Raw genomic sequence first — 4,780 nt, 5'->3', positions numbered from 1 at the left:
CTCCTTGGCGTGACCAGAACCATCCTTAGTTCCTGAAACCACAACCACATAAGCATTAATCATAACCGAGGATAGAATGGAACGATTCTACAATGCTTGGCTTGGTTCCTAGAACTCGGATAAACCTCAATCAATATAATCACAGACAATCTGAACATGTCTATCATATCCTAAGTCAATCATCCAACCATCCCACATGACTTAAAACAGATAGACAGTCCAAAATAAATAATCAGAATACACGGCCAGAACCATATCGCCGAAAGACCAGTCCGTCTATCCGGACAGAGTCTAGGTTCGAGTGGCCAATCATGAAGTCCGGCTCGACGGTCCAATGGACTTCCTTACCTGATCCGGCACTGAGCATGGATCCATACAACCGAGTAAGGCCCAAGCCCAATCCGGATGGCTTAACAACCAGTCAGACCTTGCGACTCATAGTCCGGTTAAACGAACCATGCATTTTCTTGACTTTACAATTCATAGACTGACCCGTAAGGATCGGACAGAACCTGCATCAATAGACACCGTTTGGAACATGCACCCTTTGGTCGATGGCATCTTTTGGTCCTCGTACCTTTTGATGTTCGCGACCCTTTGTATCTCGTACCTTTTGGTTACTTGCACCCTTTGGCAACTCACAACCTTTGGTAACTCATGACTCTTGGTAACTCGTGCCCTTTGGGTCATTCCCAACCGTTCAGTCCAACCGCCCCATCTCTGGAACGATTCAGACCATCCACATAACCGACCCGTGTCTAGGTTTGCGGTTAGGATGTGACCGGCCTAAGTCTAAGGACGCAACCCTTGGACCCAACCATCACAACCCTTCGTGTATAACAATAAAGAGAAGAAGAAGGAATCGGAACAGATAAATAGAAACGGATAAGACTATGGAACAGACCAGATCTGCGGTTCGGCCACATGGACCGTCCGTATGGACTGATGGAGCCACGGTCCATCACATACCTTGGAAACTACGTCTGGGTTCTCCACGTTCTTCTCCTTGCCGTGATCTCCCATCCTTGATCGGAGATGATTCCCAAACGATCAAAGTCGCCGGAAACAAACCACCACAAACGGCCTTGCTCTTTGTCTGGAAACTCTCTCTTTCTCTCTTTCTCTCTCTCTACGATTTTTTCTGAGCATTTTACTCTGGAACTAAAAGAATAAAATCGACAAAGAGGCCCCCTATATATAGAAAATGAGGGGTTAAGTCTTGCTCCACGAACAGGCATGACTTGATAGCGAATGGGCACGACTTGGACCAAAGCTTACACCTCTTTGCCACTTGCATCCATGCGCCCATAACCGCCCTTGTTTGGGTCGGACATAAGCCCAAACCATTACCCAAGACCCAACGAACCATGGACCATATGGCCGGACCAAACAGCCCGCACTGACCCGGACCCGGACCATCGGCCCAAAACCCGAACAGTCCGTCTAGCTGAGATGAGCTGGCTCTCAGCTGAGTGAGCTAGTAGTCCAGCTAGTGGAGCTGACTTAGTACTGACCGGGCTGGAGTGAACTAAACTTAGCTTCGTTGAGCTAGTCGAGCTACTCGTTCAATTCGTTCAGCTACCGTCCCACTCGACCTAGCTGACTTCTTTCTTTCCCACTTTCGTTTGGTTAACTTTTGCCATACTTAACTTTCTATTTGGACCATGGAACGCTTGCCTTTGATCATACTGATCGGCAGTACGTTTCCTCGAACCATGGTCCGTCCCGACAATCCTAATCAGGATTGCGGGCGTGACATTGGTATTTTAGTAGACTTAAGAAACTTTATTGCCTTTGCATATTGTTATATTGTAATCTTGTTACAGTGTTTAATCATGTGAGTTTGGGCCGCCCGTCGGGACCTCATATTCTTGTTCTCAAAGCCGCAAAATTCTTTATCAGGAAATATGTCTGGAAGCATGGAAGGTGAACACGCAACTCGTGTTGATCTTGTTGACCACGACAATAACACGTGTAATATCGTCAGCAGAGACTATGAGAACCAAAATTTGCACTGTCAAATTTCATGATGGAAGAAAGTGTACTTTTCCTTGAAGGTCCGGATTCTCCGTTAACCATATAAACACAAAAACAAAAACAAAAACAAAAAGACGAAAAGAGATGTGAATTTTTTTTATTGATTTCATACCGAAATTTATGAAAGGCTGTCTACATAACCCTTTGAGGATCTAGTCGAATTTAATTCAGTTTATAAAGAGTTGAACAAGAGATCAACTGCTTTCGCGACATTCGTCTAGTAAGTGAGTGCAAGCAATAAAACAAAGTGTGGCAAAAATAAAGCTTAAGGTTTCTAAGTGCAGAGAGTTTCTGTAGCGAAAAACTTCTATTTTCTTCTCTGTCTCGCTATGTTTATATACCCCTCCAAGTTTGGCCGACTTTCCTTTTTCTGACAGATTTGTATCTTCCTTTTCCTCCTATCTTGCCTTATTTTTCGGAATTCGAGTTGATCCTTTCCGAAAATATTCCACTATTCTCTTTCTTTCCATATCCACTCCAAACCTTCGTTGACAATGGGCCATTTCAAATCCTAAGTAGCTCGTGTCATCTTTTAGACCATTTCAAACCGTTTTATCGCTTATGTGTTTTTAAGACTTTTCTCAGAAAAATCATCAATTCACTTGAAGTTTCAATTTTTTGGTGTCATTGTGGTCAATGAAATGATCCAATTTATTTCGTTTTGTTGAAAAATGTTATGGTGTTTAAGTTAATCGTTTTCGACTCGATGTTTGGTTAAACTTTACGAGAAAACAAAGTATTTCTTGTTTTATACGTAAAATCTCAACGGCAAATCCGATTGAAAAAAGATTAATGTATCAGACATTATTCACACGAGAACATGATAAATAGAGAGAGAGAGAGAGAGAGAGAGAGAGAGAGAGACTCCTGAGCAATGTGGTGAGGGTATGAGGAAAATGGAGAGTCTCATGAGTAATGAGCATGGGAGAAGATGCCATGGAGAGGAGCTGAGGGCGATGAACTCAGGTGATGAGGCACGGAGATGAGGCAAAGCAAAGAGGAGAGAGAGGGAGCTCAAGGGCGATGTGATCCGGCGATGTGATTCCGGCGATGTGGTCTGGCAATGTGATCCGGCGATGAGATATGGGATGTGGTCTGGCAGTGAGGCCACTTTCTTCCCTTGTCCTGCCTTTTCCGTTCTCCGTTGATGATTTTGTATGCTTTCAGAATTGTTCTGCTAGTTTTATGAAAGTTTTCTGTAAAAAAATTCCAAATTTTATTTTACAAAAGATTGTTTTGCAAATTTTTATTTTTGGTTATTTTACGAAACCTTTATGTAGAACTTTTTGTTTGTTTTACAGAAACTGTTTTATAAAACCGTGATGTTTCCCAGAAAAACTTCCTGATATAATGTTTTTACAAATAGTTTTTGTTTGGACGGAAATCTCAATATTTCATTTTTTGGAAAAAAAATATGCGGAGGTTGTTCTATGAATCTTTGTCCAAGTAGGCACGGTGTATGCAGAATCGGTATCTTAACATTTCCGGCTCATTCTTGTAAATGATACGATTTTAGGCATTGATATATCATACATATATATCTTTTATATTTATTTAACTCAATGAGTATAAATCTTTTTTTTAAAAAGATGATAACCAATGTTGCTATAAATAGACCATAGAAGGATATTTGTGGGGGACTACTGACTAGTTTGAAATAAGCTCATGAGTTTGATTAGTTGCCTCGTTATACATTGAAGAAAGCAAACGTTGAGAAATACTTTGAATTTGCTTTCTTCAATGTATAACGAATAGTCCCTAAACACCCTGAGCCTAAAAACCTAATCGAAAAACTCCTAAACCTAAATCCTAGCCGGCGACCTTAAACCCTAACCCGACGAACCCTAATCTGTTCTTGCAAGCGTTACAGCTCGTGTTCATCCGATCAGCCCCAGCCCTAAGGTGTTTCTGATACTAGACGAACACAGCCTCAGCTCCATCAGTTCTCAGCTTGCATCCCGGACAGCTACAGCTCGCGTTCCCCGATCAGCCAGCTCGCGACCCGACAGCGATCAACTCGCGCGACTTCAACACCAGCTTGTTCCAGCTCGCGTCCGTTCGAGGTTCTCTTGGTGGTCCGGTTCCTACAATCTGCAAACAAAAGGTAACCCTAATTCTAAGAACATGAGAACTGAATTTGGATTGTTTGTAAAGATTGAAATCCTAAAAACTAATATCTAAATATAAAACCCTAGGATAATAGATCAAACCCTAAAAGAGTAAATCGGAGCTCGAATAAGTCCGATCCCCTAAACCCTAAATCGAGATTGATCCATTGATCAATTAAAATCATAACCTTAAAGGTTTTGAATCTCAAATCAATCCCTTTGATCAAAGATCAAAGTTTTCGAAATCCCTAAAACCCTAAATTGGAAAATCGGGTTTTTAATTTTGATTTGAAACTTGAGTGTTTGATTGATCGCCTAGAGCTATGATTAGGATTGTTTTAAAACTTGAATCTGAATATATCTTGTTTAAACTAAAAACCCTAATAATGATCTAGTTTTTATCACTTTGAAATAGATTGTGGCCGTGTGGCCTTAATACATACTAGGTTAATTGCTCTAGATCATCATATGTGGCCGTCTGGCCTTGTTGCATTCATATCTGAACCTGATCACTACTGATTGATTGCAATTGAACTTAGATCTAATTCTAGGGATGATGTTGAATTGAACTAAATAGCCGTGTGGCTTGTTCTATTACTTGGCTGATTGGTTTGTTTGTTTGTTTTGATTGAATT

The sequence above is a fragment of the Brassica oleracea genome, chromosome C8 (genome assembly GCF_000695525.1).
Source record: "Brassica oleracea var. oleracea cultivar TO1000 chromosome C8, BOL, whole genome shotgun sequence".
In the NCBI taxonomy this organism is placed as follows: Eukaryota; Viridiplantae; Streptophyta; class Magnoliopsida; order Brassicales; family Brassicaceae; genus Brassica; species Brassica oleracea.
This window is presented reverse-complemented; position numbering follows the sequence as displayed.